Source organism: Equus przewalskii, chromosome 3 (genome assembly GCF_037783145.1).
Source record: "Equus przewalskii isolate Varuska chromosome 3, EquPr2, whole genome shotgun sequence".
Taxonomy (NCBI): Eukaryota; Metazoa; Chordata; class Mammalia; order Perissodactyla; family Equidae; genus Equus; species Equus przewalskii.
Window position 1 is genome coordinate 56,341,423 of NC_091833.1, and position 27,042 is coordinate 56,368,464.

General features: G+C 38.3%; 1 long non-coding RNA gene across 1 annotated transcript; it reads right to left on the reverse strand.

Moving 5' to 3' along the window:
• Positions 1 to 773: 773 nt before the first annotated feature.
• Positions 774 to 25,537, reverse strand: LOC139082289 (uncharacterized). The gene is made up of 3 exons (XR_011538135.1): positions 25,095 to 25,537; positions 8,037 to 8,112; positions 774 to 4,582 (listed from the first exon to the last, which is right to left on the reverse strand). It is a non-coding gene; the product is annotated as an uncharacterized lncRNA (long non-coding RNA).
• Between the last annotated feature and the right edge of the window lie 1,505 nt (positions 25,538 to 27,042).

A 27,042-nucleotide genomic window follows, 5' to 3' on the forward strand; every position in this document is an offset into this window, starting at 1 on the left:
CAACCCTACCCACCATATTGGAGGTTTTAGTCTGTGGGTGGAAGAAGCCTACCTCTCCCACTGAATCTCTAAGACACCCTGTTGACACCTCTTGCCCCTTTGTCTTCATCCACAGACCCTCTAAGTTCTCCTAAGTGTTTGGGTTTTCAGTACTCCAAAATACTTGTATACTGTTTCTCCTTCTACCCAGCTATGTGGTTCCTCAAACTCAATAAAGTATATATTGGCTACTTGCTTGGATAGAGATGAGGGAAAGGGGAAATACAGAGATAAAGGCATTTAAATTGGTAGTTCCCAATATTATCCAGTCACATTTAGCAGCTTTTTGTGACTACTTCTAATAGAGAGTTACCTCTAACAAGGGTCATATTTTGAAAATTGTACATATACTTTTCTTCTTCATCTTTCTGAGTATAAGAGCTTCACAAAACTCCCCCAAAATATACAACTGCCTAGGAAGGGGAAATGATGGTCAGGATTTGCTAGAAAACATGAAGGGAAAGAATGAAATAATATTTTACTTCTGCCATGCGAAATAGGATTAAGCAGAGGGACTGGTTGGGATTAGCTCTGCACACGGGACCATTGTCCTGATAGACCTGGGGTTCTTAACCTCAGCAATGCTCTTTGTTTTGAGGGACTGTCCTGTGCATTGTAGAATGTTTAGCAGCATCTTTGGCTTCTACCTAGCAGCACCCTACCCCAAGTGTGACAACCAAAAATGTCTTCAGATACTACAGGATATCTCCTGGAGAACAAAAATCCACCCTTAGTTGAGAACCACTGTGATAGAAGATTTAATGAATTCCTTTTAGTTCCATTTAATATATCAAGGCAAGTCTGAAGGATTTACATAATAGAATCTTCCATAGGATAAAGAAAATATTCCTTTCACCTAGAGTCGCTGAGCCATAGAAAAAGGATATAATGCAAATAGAGAGAAAAATGTATAATGAGGCAAAAGACTCCCTCGCTTTCTTTATAGCAGTAAAAACATGCTTCCACTTTTGGTCTAATTACCACCATCTGGAAATAAATTTAATTATTTATTTAATTGCTGTTCCATTTAATAGCACTTCAGCTATTTGAAGACAGTTATCGTGTCCCTTCTAGTTCTTCCTCTTTTTGAGTTAATCATTCCCAATTCTATCAACCAATTTTACATGCAGGTAGAATTTTCTTGTGAATCATGTTCACGTCTTTGTCTCTGTGTGAATGTAAGTAATAATATACATCCTCAGGGCTTCTTTAGACACTCAACAGGCACGTCTTACATTGACAATAATCACAATTCTGTTTCTTTCATGAATGCATAATTATCTTATGGTATGTATTACTGGTCTCTCACCAAAAGCAAGGGTACTCCCTTCCAGTGTGGATTTTGGCAGTGGCAGGCCAGGATCCACTATAATGACCAATAGTATCCAAGAAGTATGTGAGAGCCCTGGAATCGCCTGGGAGTGGGGACATCTGTCTTTAGTCTAAGCTCCAATGTTAACTGTCTTTGTAATGCTTACTCAATGACTTAAATAATTGGTGTTTCTTCTTTTTAACAACAACTGTATCTTTTTACCTTCATCCTTAAGCTGTGACATGATAACTACCACCTGGAGGGATAAGGAGAAGTAATGATTGAAAGAATTCCAGTAGCAGTTACAAGAAATTACCAAAGGAAGAAAGAATGGGGAGAATATGCTAGAAAAGGAGTTAAGAGCCACTGAGGGGAAGGTGTGGGTGTGTTGGGGGGAGGCAGAGAAGAAGCAACAGCAGGAAAGTAGCCAAAAAGTATAGGATGTGAATGTTCTTTCTCCTTCTCCTTTTTGAGAACTGACAACCCCCAGTCAGCTGCACCAACCGGAAGGAAGGAGTGGAGAGGGGAGGGTGTGGAAAGACCTGAAAGCAGAGAAACTGAACACCTGAGAAAGGAAAAGGAAGGAAAGTGAAGCCACTGAGAGAGGAAGTGTGAATGTTAACAGGTATTCCAAGTATTGGTGTGTCCCAGCTGAAGGAATGGAAGGGAGCAGAAGGAAAAGAAAGCTGAAGTTAAAATAGAAATTGGTCATCAGAATAAAATTTAAAGAAGGCAGCAAGCAGTGAGAGCTTTGTTGAAACTTACCTAAGAATAGACAGCTTAGAGGATCTATCAAAGTATTATAAATGTAATTACAGAGATACATTTATATATTACATAGCGTGTAGTTATAAATATTATATAATATATAGAAATAATATCCAAGAGAGTTAAACAGGTGATATAGTCAGAATAGGAATATATTTAGGATTCTGCTAACTATGCGGCTGTGTGAACAGGGAGTGTTGACTCATTTGACCAGCAGTTAAAGTTGAACGCTTTCCCGAACTCTCCTAGTACGTTGCCATGATAAGAAAGAATATTTTGCAGCAATTCTGATTTCAGAATAAGTATATGGAATTTAAATTTTGGAGGAAGAAAAATATATGAAATATTTTCCAGGAAATTGGGGGCTTGGATTTGGTTTTATGATACGTTTGTACCCATGTTTTGTGAGAGTGAAATGCTAAATTCTCCTTAACACCAGAGGCCACTACAAAAGGGTGAAGCCTGATTACTCAGCCTCCTCTGTTACTGTACTCTACATCTGACCTAGAAAACAAGCACAGGGCAAGTTTAAAATGTGCTGGAATAAAGAATAACTTATTTTAAGTTTATGCTGTTGTGCTTTTACACTATGACTGGCTACAGTAAGACACCAACCCAAGTGGCTGTAATGATCCCAAAATGGCTGTTTTATTTGTTTACCATGAAGCCCTGATATTCCCTCTGCTAGAGACTTTTTTTTCAGGAGAGGAGGGGGGCTAACGTATAATTTCCAAAGAAATTCTCATAAAAGTTTAAACTTCAGAATGGGAGAAACAAGTATGTTAATATGCTATTTGAAACATTATCTATTAATTTTAAGGTTAAAAAGACATTTTTGGATCATTCCCAGGGTTGCCATGAAGATCAGATGAGAAAATATATGTGAATTGCTTTGGAAAGTATAAAATACTAAAGAGATTTGGACTCTATTATTAAAATTTCTCCCGAAATGTCATGGTAAATGTGCATTACTAAGTTTAATTAAATGAAAACATTAAATAGCAAAATACATCGGAAGAGAGATAATTCATTTCCTGCACATTTAGAGAAAAATGAAGTTTGGAAGACACTACAAATATTTAAAAGAGAAAACCAAGGAATGTTGGCCAAAGTTTAAAGAGGCAAAATACTTACTAGTGTTACTCTTATAAGGAGATAATTGCCCTCCCAACCTGGAAACTTACTAGATTTACTCACGGGAAAAAACAATTGTGTAGAAATATCTTGTATTTGTAGACATATTTCAGAAAGAATAAGAAAAATAGACAATAGTTTTTTATAATGTGCAATATTAATAATAAATGATTTTGTAAAGATGAGGAAGTTTGGTAAAGAGACACAGAACCTCAGATAATTTATATGACTGGGATATAGAGATAAGTTAAATTACATTCATACAAAATAAAAGGTCAGGGGCTGGCCCGGTGGAGTAGTGGTTAAGTTTGTGTGTTCCGCTTCGGCGGCCCAGGGTTTGCTGGTTCACATCCTGAGCGTGGACCTACACACAATTCATCCGGCCATGCTGTGGCAGCCTCCTGCACAGAAAAACTAGAAGGACTTACAACTAGGATATACAACTATGTGCTGAGGCTTTGAGTAGGAAAAAAAAGAAGGAGGAAGATTGACAACAGATGTTAGCTCAGGACCAATCTTCCTCACCAAAAAAAGCAAAAGAAAAACCAAATAAATAAAATGTCAGTAAGTAATAAAAACTATGAAAGATGAATGTAAGCAATAAAGGAAGAGTTTCTGGATAAAAGCTCCTTGAAAGAATGAGGGAAGAAGGCAAGAGGTGACGCAAAGCAGAACATGTTGGTCCCACTGAATAGGCAAGCCAAGTATCTGTCTGATTGATTTCAGGAACATTTGAAGGAGGGTCAACTTCACGGGGAGGTGATCTGTGCAGTTCCCAGGGCCCTAGGCTCAGAAAGACCTCGCTTGTCTTAATTATCTGCTCATGCCATTTTGAAATTCTTAATAATTTTATCTTTGAAATTATGTTTTGGAAATGAAGTCTAGTGGGACAATGGAGCATGCAAGAGCAGAGGAGACATACCCAATCTGAATGTCTGCCTCTGATCCTTGCTGCCCCATTCATATATAGTGTTTGTGATGCTCCAGGAGCGTAGAAGTCCAGTGGATCCATGAGATGTCTGGGAGTTCAGTGAGGCTCAAAGCCAGAAACCGGTAAGTCTTTTAGATCTAAGACTGAGTAAGGCTGGGGGTGACGGAGAGTTGCTGAGAGTCCTGGGAGGCCACGCTTTCTGTTTAAACCAGTGCTTGCTTTGCATGCAGAAGGAAGACATTGGTGGTGTGTCGCTTTTCTGTATTCTCAACCACTTGTGCTGAAAATAATGACGTAGAAGAAAAGCAAAAGATAGGACAATCCACAATTCCTTTTCCTTTCAGTCCTTCCTTACTTAGCAGTAAGCTGAAAGTAGAGAGTACTGGTAGTCTGTGTGTCTATCAAGAAAGGAAATAAAAAGTCAAGTTAGTTTTGTGCAGATTTCACTGTTCTGGTAAGAGCAAAATACATATGCACATGTATAAGGTAAAAATAGAATTGTGAAATTTGGTGATTCTGCATACAACTTAAATGTTCTTATATTTATATTTAAAACTGGCATTGCACAATATGAAGATAGTAAAATTTCTGCAATATTTTAAAATTTCAATTTTTCTTTACTTAGAACAACACTAAATAGCTAATGAATGAAAAAAACGGAATGACAAATTGAAAGAGAGAAGCAGAAGAAAAGGGAAAACTCTTACATTTTAGTACCTTTAATGATATTCTTTTCCTGCTATTTGAACACGAGGCCTCACACTTTCATTTTGCGCTGAGCTCTGCAAATTCTGGAGCCAGACGTGTCAGGGACGTCTGCGCCACCTCCCAACCATCACCCAAATTCCCTTCCTCTTACTTACTGGGACCTCAAATTCTGGTAAAATAGCACAAAGCACAAAGCTTGTCATCCAACAATTACAAAGCAGCTTACAATGCCCAAAGAGGTGTGATACAGCAAGCAGTGGCCTTGACTAAAAAAGGGAGATGGAGCCCCAGCAACAGTCATCATGTGTATTTGGGAAAGCTTTTTTTTTTGGCCCCAAATTTTCCCAACTGTAAAATGGGCTAAATTACCTATCCATAAGGCTGCTTCAAGCTCAAAGGAGTCTGTAATTAAACCCATATTGCGCACGTGTAAATGGCTAAATTACAGAACTCTGTACAGATTTTGAGATTACTGGAGAAAAGGCCCTGACATCTGAAAGGAGAAAGAATTGGAGCTGCAAGAGATTCACTGCCTCACTCTTTGTAGGACCGGTTCTATGAGTGAAAGACCCAAGCACAAGGTTAAGGAAGAAGTGAATGGGGAAAGAAAACACTGCTGTGGATGAAACACCTGCTGTGCGCCAAGCACTTCTCGCGTTATTCCACTAACACCTCACATCAAGACCACAGGTAAGGGAAGTGAAACAGTTGCATTAAGGGGGAAGAAACAGGCTCAGAGGTTAAGCAAATTGTCTGAAGCCACACCGTTAGTAAGGTGGTAACGTTTGGACCCAGGATTGGGTGCTAACAAAGCCCATCCTCTTTCCACTGTAACAGAAAAAAAGTTTTTGGGATAGACATGAAATTACAAGAAATGAAAGTTCAAAAGTTAAGTGGGCATGTATCTCGGCGAAAGAAACTCATCCACTCATTCCACCTTAGCCTTCGTAGGTGATAAATCGTGAGTCAGAGAAGGATGAGGGGAGATGAACTACATTCATGAGGAAATAATTACATAATTTTTAATGTTTCAATATCAATTGAAACAGAAACATATAAAAATCAAAGTCAAAAGAAAATGTATATTTTTAGATATTTTACTGTACTCATTTTATATAAATATTCACATTACTTTAGAAATTGTTTTAAAACTTAGAATTAATTAGAATAATGGCTATTGTCATTTTGAACTCATTAAACGATATTAAAATAGCACGATTGTGTTGTTACTCTTTTCTAATACTAGAGAAATTCTCTAATCCTACAATTCTTTCATTGGTATTTCCAAGATATGTCCTTTGTAAATAATATCAAATTAATTATGTTCGTTTTTCCTAAGTTAATTTCCTTAGAACATTGGTTACTTGGATTTCCTTCTAGCCTCTCAATCCTATGATCAATGCAAAATATAAATGGAAAAGTTAAACTATCATTTTCAAAACACCCATAATTTCTTCACTTGGTCTGGTGGGAAACTGAAGGCAGGGGGAACTGCTTGCCTCAATTCTCGAAGCAAGTCAGGAACAGACTTCTAAGTTTGATATTTCTTCTATTACACTCCGATAATTATGTCTGCTTGTTCATTCCCACCTCAACCATACAACTTGTGGCCCAATCCTGGCAAATTGATATTCAGAATATTCAAGTGAGCCAAAAAGCAAAGATTCTGTGCTGTTGCACATACATATCTTTTGACTCATTCATTCCTTGTGTCCGCAGGAACACAGCTCTCAACACTGGCAAGGCAATAGTTATTTATGGCTGAGTCAAACAGTCCTGCTTATGAGAGTTAACTTTTTCAGACTGTGAAAGAAAAATATTTTTGATTCCCTCATTTGTAATAGAAAGCAGTGCTACTTAAGCAGCTAACTCCCGGTGTTGTTCTGAGGGTTGACTGAGATAAGATTTGAGGAAGAGATTTGTAAACTCCAAAAGAAGCTTTTTAATTTCAAAGTAACATTACCGAAAAAATCAACAAAATCACAAAGTTTACAGTTACATTCGAAATTATGAGACTACTAGAAGTTACACAATTTCTGTTTCATTGGTTTATAGGAATAAAAAGAAATTTGATATTTTCTGACAGTTTTCAGAATAATAAACTTGGAGAAACATCTCATTGTATTATTTCCCATGTTCACCGAATAGTCTCTATTACTCTGCTATGTTCTTTCTCTCCATATTATAGGTAAAAATCTCCCAATCCAGAAATAATTTTATTTTTAAATCGTCTATTGACTATTTTATCTCCTCGAGCTAGCATCTCTGTTGTCTTTCCTTCCTTTCATCTTCTGAATCCACTCTCTCCAGGATAAGACAGACGAATTCCTGCTAATAATTGAAGGAGAAATGTTGGAATTAGAATATCACCATTTTTCAACATTTACTGAAATAGTGGATCAAAGCAATGACCATCAATGGTCGTTATCATTCCTAAGTGAAACAACCAGACGAGTGACTTCTGAAGCATGTTTGTAGCACCCTGAGGAATACTGATCAAGTCTGCAGAGATCTGTAAGTTTACAGGAAATAAAGGTGACAGAGAAACATGATTTAATGACACCACAATAATGCAATCAGAAAAATCTAGAGTGTCGGAGATTTTATAGGACAAATGGCCCAGCTTTTTCATGAAATAAATGGCAAGAAAAAAGTATAGAAAGGATTTGTAGATTTTTAAAAGATTTGAGAGACACATAAATCAATTGCAATTTAGATCTTAATTCAAACAGATCGTAAAATTAGTACGAGACAATCAGGGAAATTTGAACAATGATTTGATACTTGATGATGTCAAGAAATCATTCCTAATTTTTTAAATGTGATCATTTTTTCCCCTTTAAAAAAATCCCTTCTCTTTTAGGGTTACATACGGAAATATTTATGATGAAATGATTTGATCTCTGGAACTTGCTTCAAAGCAATATATTAAAGCAGAGAGTGAGAAGTTATAGGTAAAAAAGAATTGGTCATAAATTAATCATTGTTGAAGTTGAGAGACAGTTACACATGGGTTCATTATTCTATTCTTTCTATATCTGTATATGCTTGAATTTTCCCATAATGAAAAGCATCCAGAATTTAGTCATTTACTGCCACTACCTCTACCACCAGTAGCCCAGGTAGAGGTCCTGCCCCCCTCACCTGAATTATTGCAGTGTCTCCTAACTGAGCACACTGACCTGCTCTTCCTCTCCTCCACAGTCTCTCCTCAGCACAGCTGCAAGAGAAATTTTAAAATTTTAGTCAGATCAAGTTACTAAAGGCGGAAAAGGGCTTCAGCAAGGAAAGCATTAGAAGGTTATTAGACTAATCAGGCTTGAGAACATCAGGGTTTAGACCGGGCAGGTTGGCAGCAGCAGAGACAATGAGAAATGCATATATTCTGATACATCTTGATGTAGAGCTAATAGGATTAATTGATAGATTGCACATGGAATAGGAGAAAAATAGAGGAACCAGGGATATGCTAGGTTTTCAGCATGAGGAATTGTGAGAATAGAATTGCATATATTTTAGGAAGAATAATCATATGTTCCAAAACCAAAAATAATTTAGTAGGAAGAGAAGCATTATTTTACATTTTTGTGTATCCCTTTACTAGCTGGATTAAAAGAGAGCTGGATTCTCATATCTTTGCTCAACCTGTTTTGACAGCACACATCCCGTAGCCTCTGAAACACTCCAATCCAGCGTGAGAGATGGGGGTTACTTGAGATAGGGCTGACATTATGGACTCCCCGAAAGAATCTCAGAGATCTCTGAACTTTCAGAACTGCTGTTGTATACCACTGGTAAATGTTTAAGTTCAAATATCTGTTTCTACTTCTGGAATATGGGAATGACAATTGAATCAATTCCTCAAATTTTCAGATGCATAAATTTCCTCCAACTTTCAATATTCATTTTCTATGCCTGGCACAAAATAAGCATTCTTTAAATGTTTGTTGAATAAATCATAAACTCCCCAAACTGTCCTTGGTTAGAATGTCCTAGTCATTATAACAATGTCAAGACCAATATTGGACTACTTGTTAGTTCATAAATCATAAGCAACAGTGGTTCTTAGGAAAAACTGGACAAAGTCTTTATATGTTTTTCTAGGATTCGCCCCAGCTTCACTCACATTAGATGTCTAACAGACTAATTCATATTGTATGTAATTTATTTGGGGTACTGGGCAACAAAATAATCCATTAGAGTATAGCTAAACACTTTCAAAATAGTAATTATCCTGTTTAACAAGAATAATATTTTCTTATGTTTTATGCAAATTTAAAATCAATACTGTGTTTTCTAACTTAAGAAAGGGTGGCTGTCAAAAAACTTCAGCAAAATCATAATGATGACATATTAAAATTTTTCCCATTAAACCCAGTAGAAGACACAGATGCCCAATATTCCTTCTATTCACCATTTTAAATATCCTAGTCAATGCAGTAAAACACAAAAATAATTAAATAAAAGGTATATATCTTAGGAAGGAAGAGACAAAACTGTCATTATTTGATGATGAAATGATCACTGATGTAAAAATCATCCAAAAGGATCACCTGACACACTATTAGAATTAATAATTAGCATTAATCCATTCAGCTAGGTAGACACAAGACCAATCTTTAAAAAGCTGTAACTTTGTTTTTACGCAAGCAATCTTCAGAAACGGCAAAAAGAATAGAAGGTTTCTTTTACAATACCAATAACTATAGCATCACCGTGAATAAACCTGGCAAGACCTGTCTATTAGAAAAATAGAAGTTAACTGAAAGATGTTCATGACCTAAAAACTTCAGAGATACATATATTCAATGATGAGAAGAATCGATATGCCACTTCTCCTCAGATTAATATGTGAATTCAGTGCAATTCTCACTTTCAATAGAATTTTCCAGTAACCGTAACAAGCCAATTCTAAAATCAACATGAAAGAGTAAATGAACAAGAATAGCAAGGATAATTTTGACAAAAATGAAGACAGAAAAACAGGTTGCATAAGCCAGTTAGCAAGACGTGCTAATTTTTAAAATGTGGTATTACGCAGGAATATGTGAATAATAATAATGATAAATGAATAGTAAAGTGCCCAGAAATAACTCTCTGAATATAAGGCAATTTACATTATCATAAAAGTAGCATTTTAAATCAATAAGAAAATATGCACTATTCATCAAATGATGTCAGGAATACTTGTTTTCCATTTGGGAAAAGAATTAAATGAGATTTGTACCTCACACATGAAAATAATCCTCGGAGAGTCTGAAGATTTAAACAATACTTATAACAATGAAACCATAAAAGAATTAGAAGAAAATATAAATATATAAGAGATACATTTGTTATGATGGAAGGAATGGTTTTCCTTAGCAAGAAAAAAATTTTTAATATATCATCATTATAATTTTGCTGAAGTTTTTTGACAACCATCCCTTATTAAGCTGGGAAACACAGTACTGACTTTAAATTTGCATAAAACATAAGAAAATATTATTCTTGTTAAACAGGATAATTACTATTTTGAAAGTGTTTAGCTATACTCTAATGGATTATTTTGTTGCCCAGTACTCCAAATAAATTACATACAATATGAATTAGTCTGTTAGACATCTAACGTGAGTGACAAAGTCACCAGAGAAAGAGCTGATAAACTGACAGCATAAAAATAAAAAATTATTTATGTCAGAGAAATCATAAGCAAAGTTAAAAATAGAGATGTGGACTGGAAAAATATTTTCATGAATATGACAAATAAGCACTTGATATTCAAAATATATAAGATCTCCTAGAGATTAGTAAGAAAAAGCAAATGATACAATAGAAAAAAGAGCAAAAAATAAGAATAAGAAATTCACAGAAGATGAACTATCAATACCCAATAAATGCATGGAGACATGATGAGCCTAGACACAAATAATAACTAGCAAATAAAATTTCAAACATGAGATACTATAGAAATGACAAAAAGTGTAAAGTTTGATAGTGCATGCTGGTGAGGGTGTGAGGAGGCTGCTATTCTCCAGTTGTTGCTGGCTGGGAGGACATGGGTGCTGACAAAATTAGGAGAGCTATTCAGTGGCATCTATTAAAGTGTTCAATGCCTCTTCCCTATGATCTAGCAATTCTCTTCACAATATCCATTGTGGAGGAACGCTTGATCAATCATGTATAGCAGGATAGACACAGATACATCGTTTCTAAGAGGGAAAAGGTAGAAATAGACTAATTGTACTTCCCTAGGAAATGGGTAATTAAACTATGTGTACATCCATTCTCAAAGACACTACGCTGTAGTTTAAAAGAATGAGAGAGCTTTGTAGGAACCAATATGTAAATAACTCTAACATCTATTATCGAATAAAAATCAAACACATAAACGACAGGACAATTTGTTCAATGTTACATAACATTTATTTTAAAAACATATGTGTACATAGAACAAAATGATACGGCATATATTCTAGATGTACTCGCCTTTGAAGGTAAATGTTTACCACAAGTTCTGGAAGAATACACAGAAGGAGTTTATCTCTGGGAAGTTTGGCAGAATAGGACTAGTGACCAACAAAGGCTGCCCTTATCTGTGATATTTCAGTATTTTACATGGGGAAATTATTCATGTATTAGATTCATGCATGAAAATCATTTTAAGAAGTAATACTATTAAAATTAGGTATTATATATATAATGATTCAAAGGACACCTGATGTTTTAACTTTCTTATTTTGTTTTCAGATTTTAAATATTTTTTTCAATGAGCTCTTTTTCAAAAGTGGTAGAAACTATCTTAAAGCGGCCTCTGTTGGGGTGTATTTAAACAAGTGAGCGGAGGGTGAATGATGTAAAAAGGTAGACGTTCTTTTGGATGGCACGAATAAATCTGTGTAAGTGATTTCCCTACAAATGTCTCCATTTCATAGAGAAATGTGATATTGCACTATTTCAGAGTTTAAAAACTGCTGATTTGGGGTAAATTTTAACAGTAGCTGAAAAAATGCTTGAAAAATCAATATAGTTATGGATATAGGAGAGACATAGTGGGTATTTATCCAATAGGGCGCCCAGAAATTGTAAGCTTACGCAGAAGGCTTAGTGGAAAATACATAAGACTATTTATACACAAAGATATATATATATATGTTTGCAATGTTATTTTTATGTTATGTTTTTAACAACATAATAGCAGCTTGTGAACATTTTCATGCTAGTGAAAGCCTCAAGAAAAAGGAAAAAAAAGATAAAGTGTCTTTTAGTTAGATAAACCAAAGTACATCAGACATTCATATTTTAGTCATTGCTTTTTAAAAAGTGGCTCAAAACATAGCTCTAACGGATCACTAGGGAAATTAAACCAAGTCTGGTGAAATTCAGAGATCCAATTCCACAGGTGTTGATGCTGGATATTTTTCATCAGCTCTAGTGTTTGTGGCAAGGAACGGCTCGCTTCGAAGTCTTCTAACTCTCACGAAGGCTATACATCTCTGGTTATTTCACACCAATACAGCATTATAAAGTCCATTAAAATTGTTAAGAAATAGACACTTGTTGCTAGTGTTCAAATAGTGACATTTAAATAACAAAAAAATATAGATTTAATTAGGTACCCAAGAGGATCACTAAAAATGTCACAATAGAAAATATACTTGACATACATACAAGAATATATGACCCCAATGTGGGAAAAAGTTCAGAAAAAAACTCAAGAAATAGCAGAATTTTTCCTGGGAAGAAACAAAGTTTCCAACATTGGAAACAAAGGCATGTAAAAAAGATTCGATGACAAGAATCAAGGCTGGATTTTTCTATTTTTAAGGGAAATAAATTGAAAAAGTGACCTCTAGTGGACTCTTAGCTTCATGTATAAAGCTGGCTCTTTTCATTTTGAAAAAAATAAAAGTTTTTATTATGAATATAAATTGCTGAGGACATAGAATCTGGATAACGTATTAAAAAACACATTTAGTAACATAGTGTATTTATTTTGATTGTTTTCAAAATCCAAAAATCATCATTTCAAAAGGAGTTCACAAATTCTCCTGATACAACCTAATGTATTTGAAATAGCATAAACTTTGAAACGTGCTTTTCATACATGGAATAGTGCTTATTGGCCAAAAATGCATTTCCAGTTGGGCCAGGACAGACACAGTCTAGATTCACGAGAAATGAGTGATAGGATCTCATCAGCACCACATTGGTGGGCCTGATGTTTCATTTCTTTTGCCTCCCACATTGCTGGTCAACGGCATACCTCTAAAGACTGACTCGACAGCACATGCTGGTTTCTTGAATTCTACAATAAGGCTAATCGTCTACAGGGGCCCAGATCCTCCACTGAACAAGTGCCGTAACCAGCACCAGTTTTTCCCGACTTCAGGATCTTGAAGGAAATTCATTAAACAGCACACGTTGGTAACAAGACATGGATTTACAGTAGTGTAATGACATAGTAAAGGTGGAAGAGGTCCTCACTGAGTTAAAGATTTCTCTTCAAAAACAGCATAAAATATATTTTTATAAAAAAAGGAGAGATCATTTTTTCCAAAGAATAAAAAAAGAAGATGAAATTTGTTGTATGAAAAGAAAATATAGTCAGAAACTACATTTCCAAGTAAACAAAAATTCTGTGCAAGTTCTTAAAAGCTTGGAAAATTCCCTGATCATTTTACTTTCTAACCCAGGAACAGTGTCAAATCAGTAATCATCTTGAGGTTAGATCTTTAGAAGTAGAACTTTCTAAGTGTTCCTCAACTAATATAAGATAATTTTAGAGGACCAATGAGGCTTCAGTAACTGTTGAAAACCTCTGCTCTTTCAACCCCACACTCGTTCAGAGAAATATTAAAATGGAATAGGATATGTAAGCTTAGTCTTGCCTTCACTTACTTTTCATACATACTTCACACTTAATTCAGGCTAAGACTAAATTAAACAAGGATTGAATCTCTGATCTGTGGGGTTTTTTTTTTCTCTTTATTCAACTCTCTTTGAATGAAAACTACAGAACCACGAGTTTTGAGTCCTTATTGGTTTAAATTCTTCTAGCACCTAGGTAATTTAGAAAAAAAGGAGACCTAAAAGACTATGTAATGAGATAGGATAATTCTTTTCCAAAATCAAACATAGATCTTTGAAAAAGTTCTTTATAGAATCACTTTTAGGGCTCTAATAGGATAATATACTAACAGAATTCAAGCATTTATTCTTTTTTTGAATACAGACTTTTAGTGCCCACTTGACAATTCATCTCACCAGTGGATACAAGCGCTCAGAATGCATCTCACATCCTTAAGTAGCAGCTTATCAGGACCTCCCATGCTGCTCGCTCCAAGCATGAGTGAGCAAACAGGTCTGGCTGGTGTGCCCTAAGGACCAGCATTCCTGGGCTCCACCAGACCACCAGGGAAGGGAGCTCTCTGCAGTGGTGAGCTTCCAAACGACTCTGGGGGAGTGGATTTTTACCCAAGATGTTCAAGGGAGATAATCAATCTGCTATGCCCAGCGGAGTGGAAGAGTCCATGGTTCAGTCTCCGACTTTATTTGTCTTAGTTAAGTTTTCCACCAACAATTCTCAAGAAAATAAGCAGTCTGTATCCCAGGATATCTCCTTTCATAGTTTCCCAGCAACATCCTCTTCTTTGTACAGAAAGAGTACAGGAGACGCCTCTCTTCATTCACAATAGGGAGAAAAGAGTGTAAAGTTGAGAAACCACAGGATAATGGAAAATTCACAAAGATCTGTAAAGGGGCATCATGAAAATAATAATTTTTATGTATCTAGTGTCTACTATGTGACTAGGACTTCCACACTTTATCTTCAATCTTTACAACAACCCTCTCTGGTTTTCAATATTCAAGTTTACAGGAGAGAAAACAGGTTCAGAAAAGTAAGATGACTTGCCAGCAGTACACACTGCAACAGAACACCAACGAGTGGTAATGCCAAGGTCTTTCTGACTCCAGTACCTGTTTTTGCTCCACCTCCCAATACAGCCTAGAAAAGCAAGGAAGGGCAGTAGTCATGCCTTCAGTCATCAGTAATCTCAATATCTGGACAATTATTCTTATTGGTTGTCTAGTCAATAACTCTAAATCCTGACTTAAGTTTTGTCCCACCAATGAACTAAAAAAAGAAAACAATAACAAAACAAAGTAAAATAAAAACTTGTGACTTTTCTCAGCTCGCCTAGAAGCCAACCACATCCACTCAGGTACACAGAGATATTAAAGATCTCAGATATAATCCCCAAATGAAGACTCTTCTCTAAGGTAGATATAGAAAGCATTTAGGCAGCTTGTGTAGTCTGTAAATTAATACACTTTTTGGAGTGCAGCAACGAGAGGACAAAGAATTGTTATGATTTGAGATATTGAAAAAGAAACAAAGACTTTGAATCTCTGGGGTGTTTGTCTGACTCTTAGAACACTAGAATATTCTAGGCTGCTTGCCAAATGAATGGTTTGGTTGAATATAAATAAGCTTATTGTCATGCATATGTATAAATGTTCACAATAGAATTGAGGGTTAATAAAACATTTTATACCTGAGCAGACCAATATTTTATTAGAAAGAACCATTGGCAGTTTGGACCAAATTTCTGGGAGATTTTCCATCTTAACATTCTCCAAATTCCGAGTAGTAGTGGTATTTCCAAATTATTTCATTATACTGGAACTTCTTTTTACTAAGAGCCATAGAAAATGTCTGGATTTTAACATGTATGACTTCAGAAATCTCTTCTCATTTATTATGATGTAAACCTTTCACTTTCTTAACTCAGCTTCCCTGGAATGTGTATCAAATGAATGTGCATTTGAATAATAAAAAGAAAAAAATCAACACAGTCAAAGCAGAGTTACTTTATAAAGAACCCATACCATGGGTCTGCACTTCGAATGCCTTATTCAACTGAAATGGAATATTTTAATTATAGACTACTAGAGAGGGCATCATCTCATGACTACATATATTACTTAGTACTCTTCTACTACAATGCAGAAAAATGCTATCTTAGAGTAATAATTGGAATCAGTTGACAGATGTATCAGTTCAAGGAACAGATATATTAAATTATGTTGAAATTTAAGTCACAGACCAATCTGAGAGTTTTTTCAAACAGATAGAAATTGCTTCCCTAATGCCCTGTGTCATGACCTTTAATTTGTCCTTGTCACATCCAACAGTTGTTTCAGGCAAACAGTACCCCTCTTCCATATTTCATTGCTACCTATCTAATTGAGGAATTAGAAGATATATAATAGGCTGGTGACTATGATAATGAAAGCGCTGTGAGGCAGCTATATAATCCAATAGAATAAAAAGTGTTTCACACTATTAACCGAAATTTATACCTCTGAAACTAGGTGGATCTGGTTACCAAATTATTTGTACAGGGAAAACAATAAGGGAGAAACTGTTATTCATTCTGAGAAAGTAGGTAGTTTCCAGTTTCATATTTGGGACTTAGAACATTATTTTTCTGCCGTTTTGCTTGTTTGAAAAGGGAATAGGTAAAATTGGCAACAAATACCACAAAACGCCTCTAAGAATCAATTATTACTAAAGAGAACACAGAGAAAGAGTTTCTTGGAAGAAAAATGTCACTCTAGTCTTCTCTCTTCTCCTCAACTGCCAGAAGCAACTTCCCTAGACTTCATTCAGAATAAATGTACTTTGGAAAATTAACTATTTCTCTCTCTTTTGTTCATTTTCCTTTCTTGTCTTTTTTTTGTGGGGGTGGGATAGAAGAAGGGAGAAGTAAGGAAGTTACTAGAAATATAATTAGCGTTCCTGAGTGCCGTGTCTCTGGACAAAGCCTCAAAGGAAAGTTTGATATCAATTTTTCCTATATCCTCTAACTATTTCATTAATGCTCATATAAATGCAATTTCTCACATTTATTATTTAAAAGTTGAGTGATTATAACAAACTACCTACCTGTAGTATTTCACAACACCTACTAATTTAGTGTACTTCCTTATTTCCCATTGACATAGTCACATTGTCACATGAAGCCCATCCTATCTGAAAGGGAAGGATTTCTATCTTCACGCTGTACAGAAAGAAATTGTATCCAACAATTGAGCCAAAACAATTTGATAGCTTAAGCTCCCTGAATTACATCATCTGAAATAGGACCTTTGCAGAGGGCATACACATAGTAGGGTTAACTAATTAAGGATTGTGACATTCTTGGGACATACCAAGAGCTATTAAAAGGGAAGTATCTTTAAACTCTCCTTTCCTTCCCCAGCTTATAGTAAGAAAGATTGACAGAATTACCAAGTAGATAATATCATCCTTCATGCTTAGTAAAGGTCAGCAACAGTAAATCAGTTAACAACAACAAAAGTTTAGGACAGGAAACAATAAAGGATGCTGCATCCACAGAGAAGCTGCAAGGATAACTGAGCTGGATAGAATGTAATTGCTGAAGTTAAAATTAGCCAGGTCACCTTACTCTTACGGAAAAAAAAAAAAACTCTGGGAACCTGGCAACCAAATAAATAGATAGGAACTTCCTTCCCATTAATAAGCTTCTTTCAGTTCTATGCTGAAATGTTATTCTAAAGACGTACGCCTCTTAACTCACAAGCATTACTTCCTAAACCAAGGTTGGATGCTCACTTAATTATTAAAAAGACTCTGAAGCTAATAACTATGAGTGTGTGTTATAGATATATAACCTGATCATATTAGAATTGAAAATATCTTTTAAATCATGTAGTTCAATCCTCTTTCCTCAGATGAGGAAAAAGATCCAGAGCTGTGACCTACCCATGCTCAGTCACCTAGAGTTACACTGGTTGTTTACCATAACACTGACTTTCTGTGGGTGGTAAATATTTTTTTATATTTACCTACAAATTCTTTTGTCACTTTAGCTAAATGCCTTTGAGAAAGATTATGATCACCTTTACACTCAGCATATGAGTAGTTGCTAAATAAAAATAAAGAATACACAACTTAAAAGTCAAAAGTGATATAGCAGTTACACATGGAAGATTTCCTTTAATTAACAAAGCATAGTTATTCACAATCAGAAAACATTTTTAAGCATTTCTTGTACTAACTATTTCGTGGTTTAAAAACTGAATTACAACCAGATGATTCTGCTTGTTTTCCACTAGGTGGCAATATATCTTTTTCTTTACAATCTAAATGTGTTTTTCCAGACTATGATGAAAGTACTTCTTTGAGTAGTCTCCCTTTGAGTAGACTCAGGAGAAAATTAAGATTAAAGAAATCTTAAGAAGTAGACATGAGAAGTTAGGGATGTATTAGGATAGGGGACAGGGTTGTCTTATAAAATTCAAATTAAAATAATAAATTCTGCTTCACATATGCTAATAATTAAAATTTATATTAAATTTACATGACCACATTAAAAATTTGGTCGTGATTTGCTATTTAACTGAAATCAGGTTTGTTATTTATGATTAGTATCAAAAAGCACTGGAAATTTTCTTAGTCCTGTCACTTAAAACATCATCCTTAAGATTAGGTCATAGTATTTTAAACTGCTAAAATAAAAAAATATGTATAAAAAATTTTAAAAATAAAATTTCCATAGCCTATCCTCAATCAGGACTTTGGGGGAAAAAACTCATTAAATCACTTTTCTTTTTTTTTTTAGTTTATTTGTGTCCGTAGTAGAGAGAAGTTGGTTTTGAACTAATAATAAGACAAACACTATTTTCTTTGAAGTCAGATAGATTTCAGTAAACTATTTGACTAATGTATTAGGGCTGCCATAAGAAAAAATCACAAACTGGGGGACTGAAACAACAGAAATCTATTTTCTCACAATTCTAGAGGCTAAAAGTACAAGATTAAGATTGGCAAGGCTGGTTTCTTCTAAGGCTTCTCTCCTAGGCTCACAAATGGCCGCCTTTTCCTTGTGTCCTCTTACAGTTGTCCCTCTTGCTACGTGTGTCCTAACCTCTTCTTATAAGGACACCAGTCACATTGGATACCCACCCATACAGCCTTATTTTACCTTAATTACCTATTTAAAGGTCTCCAGATACAGTCACATTCTGAGGGAGTAGGGGTTTGGACTTTAACATATGAATTTGAGGGGAACACAATTCAGCCCATAACCTCTAGTAGATCTGTCTACACAGAGTGCCCTATATTTCTAAACTGAAGGACTGAGGTAAAGAACCAAGAATCCTACATTGGAAGTCAGAGTTCCAGAGGTTATCTAATCCATTGATTATCTATCCTTGCTGCACAAAAGAACTTTTAAAGCACACCAACGCCTGGTCCCATACCCAGATATTCTGATGAATTAATTTGGAGGGGGACTAGTCATGAATATTTTTTAAAACTTTCCAAGTGTTTCTAATATGAGACCAGAGTGGACAACCACTGATCCTGACAAATATTTCCCAAAGGAGGTTAAAGAATTGCCCAGAGGGCTTATTAAAATGCAAATTCCTAGAAACAGGCCACTGCCACCTTCATTTGGAATCTCCCGAAATGGCACTGAGTCCATTCATCAAATGTCCTAGTGAGTCTTAGGAACCCAAAAGTCTGAGAAGCACTGATGTGGTCTAACTCTCTCATTTTACTGGTGAGGAGACTGAGGTTTGGAGAACCTCAGTTCATCCAAGGTCACACTGCTGGGGAACGGCAGAGTGGGAAGGAGATTAGATGTCAGATCTCCTGAAATCTAGTCTAATTTTTTGGCAGGATTCTCTGTGCTAATAAAGAACTGTGTGGACTTTAAAATGATCTTGTAGCTCGGGCCCCAGGATAAGACTGCATCTACCCTTGAATTCAGGCATGTCCTAACAAATCTAGAAGCCTAGTAGGGCAGGATTATTCTACCTATGGTTACATTTAAAAAATGCATTCCAGGAGCCCTTATCGTGTTCAGGGATAATGGGCAACATCAGGACTGATGGGTTATCGTGAACACTGCATGACACCTGGTGCTGCCAGGCTCTCCTGGCCCCACCTCCTCAGATTCAGGCCTGAGTCCTAGGCGGAAGGAGACTGTCGTAATGAGTCAGCAAATTCAGGGAGATGAAGCCAATGGAGGAGCCTGTTTCCCGGCACCAGCAGCTTCTGCGGCAGGAGCCGGTGGCTTAGAAGCACACACCATCAGAAAGTGGCAGCCTCTGTGCAGGCATAGGCTGGCAGAGAAGCATCAGTGGTTGATTGGTGAACTGGAACAGGGAGCAAACTGGTAGCTCAAGAGATTTTCAGTTCTGCTGCTATTATCCATTCAAACACCAAGGGTGAGAAGAGTTCTTGGGAGCTCAGCCTCGGAGCCTGAGTTGGTGAAGGCCATGAACACACATATACCAGTAAGTTGTGACACAATTTTAGAAAACCTAATGTATCAAAATCCAAAACATAAAAAGCAAACTCCTCAGGGGGTGATGATCCATGAACATTTAAAATTTTTCCATAGAGTGGGAAAGAAAGAGCAAAATGTTCACATGTTACAAATCACTAGAAATTGAAAATTGACCTAAAGCAAAGATAGAACATTACTGAAGATTTCTAAAAATTTTAATGTACATTATAACACTATAATTCATTTTAACCTCTATTTCAGACCCAGGTGCTCATGCATTTTAATTTAAGTTTCCATAGGACTGGTTACTGTTACAAACACTTCACAGTGTTTCTCAGTGTGGATCAAGAACCACCTGCTCCAGAATCACCTAGGATGATTACTTAAAATGCAAGATTCTGGATCCCTCATGAGATCAACCCACTTTCTGGAGGTGCATCTGGGAATCTGCATTTTTAACAGCTACCCAGCTGCTTTAAAGAGACCTCTTCCTCTAGGCTCTATAATGTCCTGTAGATATTATTACTTTTCCTCTGCTCTGTGAGCTCTTAGTATCTATCATTTCTAATGAAAATTTCTGAAAGGGGAGTCTTGGGGAAATTATCTTCTTTGGGAGTTGTTTCCTTATTGAGTCAATGAAATTGTGAAGTCATTATCAGAGGTCCTCTCTTTTCAATATCTGATTTTCCAGCTGACCATGCTCCTGGGTCTCTGAACAGGCTGCAATAAAGAGCTGATATGCCAGGGACTCAGAAACTGTGCACATTAAACTTTAGATTTCTTCTCCTGAAATGTACTCAAAGGAAAACCATCATCCCAGAGAAGAGAGAAATTTGTGTTATCAGAAATCCCACGTCCCTATTTCTGAGCTGTTTGTTAGAAAATTGGCTTAATACCAAAATAAACTTATTTGGAATATTTAAAGGATTTAGGAAATACAGATGTGAGCTGCTGGCAATCATGTAACTTGATGAAACTTGTTTTACCATGCTATTATCTTTACTATGCATGGAATTAAATTTTTGAAAGGTAGGTTTTCTCAACATCTTCCTGGTTTTAAGTTTAGGCATGTTTGGAGGCTTAACAAACGGCCTCAAATGTGGCCTCAAAATCAAAGAGTTCTGATTTGGAAGTAGTTTTAGGCATTATCTCCCAGGAGGAGAGGTACCTCTGCATATCAATGCCTCATCTTTCCTTACGCTGTTCCAAAAATAGAAATGAAGCCCAAAAAAGCAACTAGAGGAAAAAATACTTTCATGTAAACTCAAACGTGAATTTTCTCTCGATATTTATTCATACCAATGGGAATTTTGTATAGCACAACCTTGCTGGAGGGGAAAAGACAAAGGGAGATCTAACAGGGCCTGAAGGCAGGTGGCAACTGAAGATGAGGGGTTCTGAGATGGAACTCGGAGCGCCCATGAAGGTGAGCTGTCTACCTCCATCCAGCCCTGCTCAAAGTAAATGGTTTAACTTGCACTCTCTTCAAAAGCATTTGAATGGAGCAGTCTATTTACCCCTCTTTCTAGGAGGGACCCTGCAGTAATATTGCCTTTATTTTCTTTCCTCCACCCACATTTGGCTCCTACACTGGACCCCTGAGCATAGAGAAGCCTATGGGTACGGAGATTTTTCTAACTGCATGGTTTGCATCGTTTTCTGGGCTGGGTGTCGCTGTTTGGCTATGTTTGTCTTTCTCAAAGACCCAACGAAATCTTGCCAGAGGCGAAAACAGATCTTAATTCATTTGTTTGTCTGGGAGAAAAGTCATCAAATGCTTTTTAAAAAAGAGTTTCACACTTCACAAAAAAGTAACTAAACACAGAAAAAACTACTTTGAGTTCTACAGGCGATGGAGTAACACCGGCACGCCCATCCAGAGATGAATCCCCAGAGAAAAGTGTAATCATGCCACAGTTTTTCCAGATTTCAACCCCCGCAGCAAGTGTGCTCTGGGCTCCTGGTCAAGGGTGGGGCTGATTTCCGGATTTCTCCCCTTGAAACCCACAGTCCTGCTTTTCTCTAGAGCAAATGCAAAAGAAAAAGGGGATGAGAGGAATTTGGAATTGGTGGCTGCCATCTGAAGAGAAATGAAGGGACAAAGAATTGATAGAGATAGTTACTTTTGTCCCATGATTTTTTTTTTTTTCCCAAATCTCCTTCCTGTCCTTGGCTAACGAAGGATCTTACTCCCTCTAGAATTTGGGAAAAAGAAGAAGATATTGTATGCATTCATCAAATCTCCATTTTAAAAGAGGGGAAATGTATGATAAAATAATGCATTATAGCTCAAGTTCCATTTAAAAACACTAAAAAAATTGAGGTGAAGTCAGGGGTCCCTTCTGATGATATTAACAGATGGATGAGTATCATTCATGGATTGCTATGATCTGCAGACCTAGAGTTGTCCTCATGAAGCACTGAGGACAGCATGGCTTTCTAAGCAAGGTGCCATTTGTTACATGGTACCCAGGAAGAGAAATGGGCTACTCTTCTGCATTTTGACCATCTTTTCTACAGCAGGGCAATTTTAAACTAGGACCCCTCTTAAAGCCCTTTTCAGTTTTACTCTTACGCTGGCTTACCATTTTTAAGTACTGGAAAAACACTGTACTTATAATTTAGGATTATTATAGCTAAGTCAAATAAACAACATATATCTGAACGGTCCTATAGTCCTGCTTGATTTTATTTCTTGAATATTTTTTTCAGTGACCCTTCTGTAATTTTCGGACACAAGGAAGAAATACCAAGTAGTTGAATACACACTCACAAAAATCAAACCAGTTGTTATGCCTGCCTCTCCTTAAAAATGAGCAAAGATCATTAAAGGAAGTCAAGACCACAAATGATTTCTTATAAAGGTACTAGAGCATCTGACTATCTGAGGAAAGTACGTTGAGGCTGAAAGCATCTCTTTCACCAACAGGGAAGTCAATCATGTATCATAATATGAAAAGCTTCTACATGAATGATTTTATTTGCTGTTCAAGACACAGCTGTGTGATGAGCCGACAGGTGGTATTATTCCCAGTTCAAATAAAGTAAACTGAGACACATAGATGGAAAGGCCACAAAATTTGGAGCAGGCCTTCTGACTCAAGAACCACTGTTCTTTCCACTACACTGTATTATAAGTCATCTTTCTGTTCCGAGATGACAGCCATACTAACCACACAATCCTAAAACATGATGGCGTGGGACACCTAGTAGGCTTCTTCTTGGGTAGGTTGTGAGAATTAAACCAAATCAACTTACGAAACGTACTTAGAATAGTGCCTCCCAGTTGTGTGCCTGTGTGTGTGTGTGTACTAAAATGGCTATGTACCTTTGTATATATACAAATATATCTGTGTATATATGTGCCATATATAACATGCACATATATATATATTCCAGCACACATACACGCAACTGGAAAAGGGATAAGTGAATAATAATTAGCATAACCAGGTTCTGTATTCAAGTAGGACACTTTACCAGACCTCTAACCCTAGAGATTAAAAAAAAAAATTTTTTTTAAAGAGCTTTTTCTTCATTTTCCTCATCCACAACTCCTGGAGAATAGATATTCTTCTAAAAAGTTTTAAGTCCTGATTTAAAGTAAGAGAAGCAAAAGTTGCCTTAGGAATACAGTCTGTGAAGCGGAGAGTCAGAGAGCATCCCTTCTCCCTGCCCAGCCAGATTACAAAGCCAGAAGTGATGCAAGGCCTGCCAGTCTAGGACACATGTTTCAGCCTCAAACGTTCTAGGCCTCATGACCCGCCTGTCAACCAAAATGCATTTGGAAGAGGAAAAGGAGGTGGCCCAACTTCTCACTCCATTCCCAGTTCAGCTTCTGGACAGGCTAAATTTTCTACACCCCTTGGAGGTACTTTTGCACCTTCAGAGGAAGACATGGACATTTCCAAGCAAGGCCAAAAGCCTATCAGTTCAAAAGCCAGGCCAGCTGCTTCCTCTCCTGGGAGGAACTGTTCAAGAGGTGGCTGTGCATGTGTGTATGTGAGTGTGTGTCTGTTTGTGGGGGCACTGGCACTTGCTCATCTCTTTGAGTCTAAGATTGGGTGTAGAGTAGTCAGCAATGCCCAGTAAATGACAATGCAGCCTCCTGTTGGGCTAGTGCGACCCCCACAGGAGTTGGTTGCCTGGATGGCAGAGTCATCCAGGGGGGTTTCCTCATAAGACTCCAGGAATGCTCTCAAATCTCCATAAGTGCTTAAGAGACTTTTCCGTGAAAAGAATGTGAAAGTGAGGAGAGATTGAGCGAAGGGGAAACTGGAGATACCATGGAATGAGCCAAACTGATTCCAGAACATGGGATTGGGTAAGAGGAGAAAACAGAAAGACAATCTAAAACCTCCCCTGCTAAAACCAAGCGGATCCTTGCCTGCCGTGCTCGCCCCGCGCTCGATGGGTCCGCGATGGTCCGCTGGGGCCGCGTCTCCGCTCGGGCGGGCGCTGAGGGCTGCAGCTGGAGGAGGCCGTCTGCGCCTCCCCTGGCGCACCTGCCCTGGGCCCCTGCAGACCCGGGCGGCTGCTCCACCTGGATGCGCAGCCCCGTCCTGGAGGGCGGGCGGACGGAAGTCTGGCCGGATAGTGGATGGAGAAAGGGACCGGAAGCCCCTGACCCCCGGGGCGAGGCCGCTTTGGGGATCAGCCCCCGCAATTGGAAGGGAGAGGCGCGCTTCCTGGACAGTTTTCTGGGTATGACTGGTCCCAAGGTTTCCCGGCTCAGGGTCACGCTCCCTGGGCAGGGCGCCTAAGGAGGTAAGGCGCGGGGAAGTGAAACTTTTAGAGGACAGGAAGCAGCTGCGCTCCGTGGTTCAGAGACCAGAGGAGAAGGTGGGAAATGCGGAACCCCAGCCAGACACGTGTCCCCACACCCCACCCCGCCTACCTCGGCGCGCGACCGCGGAGGTACATCTGTGCTTGCGAGCGGCCGGCGCGCAGCTGCGACTGCAACACGCCGGACTCTGAGCCTCGGAGGGCCGCAGAGACTGGGAGCGGCCCAGGACCTTGGGAACTTTGCCCGGATGGGTCCAGTTTCGGTCTCGGCTCTCCAGCGCCTGTGAACTGGTGCAGAGATGTGCGCGTGTCCTTTCCCGGGCCCTCTGGTTCCCTCACGCCTGTGGACGCACGCTACAACCTACAAACACATCCCGGGAAATACAAGCGTCCCCCCTGCCCCCTCCGGCAGACGCCGTATGCGGAGAGGGATTCCGGAGCTGCTCAGAGAGCACTCTTGGAGGCGCTAGGCGCAGGGTCAAACCCAGGCATTCTGCCCCCGACTGGGACCCAACGAACGCTGGTGCAGCAACCAGTTGGTTTTCCTTTTCCCCAGTCTCTAGGACCTGCGGTCTTGGCATTCTAAGCTCAGGCCACCTGCCCGGACTTCATGCGACCAGCGCAGCGCCAAGCCTGCATGACCCTGTGACCTTGTTTCCTCCGCAGCTGTGTGCAGACATTTACGCCCATGGCCTCAGCCAGCGACCTCAGCTGGCTCGGCAGATGGGTGAGGTTATGGAATCTTAGAAACTCTCTTGTGAGAAAGTTCAGACACGGAGAGAGTTAAGATACATCCGAAAGCTTGAAATGCAGTATTAAAATAAAATATTTCTCAGTTTGCCTTGGCTGAAGGCAAAACTAGCTCTGGGCACCCTTCCCGTACCCCTTGTCGCCAAAAGGTCTTGTGGGCAGATTTGTCAGCATAGCCGCCCAGCCCTGAAGTGTCTGCCACGAACACACCTACCTGGATCGACCGGGCAGTGGCTCAGCCAAGGCTCGGCTTTCTTCCCGATTGTGTGATTAAGTTAATGACCATACAAAAGGAAACACAGGGGAAGCTCACTGAGTATGTACACGTATCCCTCAAAAAATATGATTCCAGACTATGAGGAAGCTGTTTTCAGAAAGCAGTATTTGCTTACCTTTTTCTGGACCTAAGTTCATCTCTGAATCCCCAACAGGTAATGAAGTCACCATAGTGAAAAGGAGATTCCGGAGGATTGGGCAAAAAGGAAGGGGCATTCAAGTTTTTTTGAAAGTAAGGCCCCAGACAACCTGAGATGGTTTGTCTTAAAGAAACTTTTGCTCCAAAGATCTGCTAGAGTACCAGGCATAGACCATTTAGTCAGCCTCTCAGGCATTGTGATCTAAGGATCTCTTAAGGCCCATCTTCCGTTTGCCTCCAAATATCTTTCTCACTTCTTGCCATCAAATTTGCTTCCAACCAATCTTGGTCTTTTCTCTAGAAAGCACCCTTTAGATTTAATTGAAGCCTCATTAAGCCATTAGAAAAAACAATTCCCCAGTGCTAGAAGTACTTTACAGATGGCCAACCCTGCCTTACTTATTGTGCAAATGAGGAATCCAAGATGCAGGTAAATCATATGATGCCAATGATGATGCAGACTCCTAGTGGTCATGAAAACAGGGTTAGAGCTGGGATTTTGGACTGTTCTTTTCCTCACACTCTCTTGGGGTTTTGTGTTTCAGATCATCCAACTGTTGCCTAGGAAAACCCAGAGCAGGCCTCACAGATGTGTCGCACAAAAAAGCACTCGGATGATCTTAAGAAAATCAACCTGCTTTTTCACCAACCTGGTTCACATCTCTTTGCCCTACTCCTGGTCTCTACCTGCTCCCTGCCCTAATCATAACTCAGTTCCATAGTCAACTAAGATGATGGAGGCCTTAAAATCCTTTTAGGGAAAACCGTTGAAAGCCTGCAAACAGACTTTGTGCAAGTTTCCCATTTCATACCCTTCCACAAGTGTCCTCCTCCTGACATAGGGGAGGGTTGTCAAGATGTGAGGGAAGGAGGAAAAAATGGGAAAGACCACCTC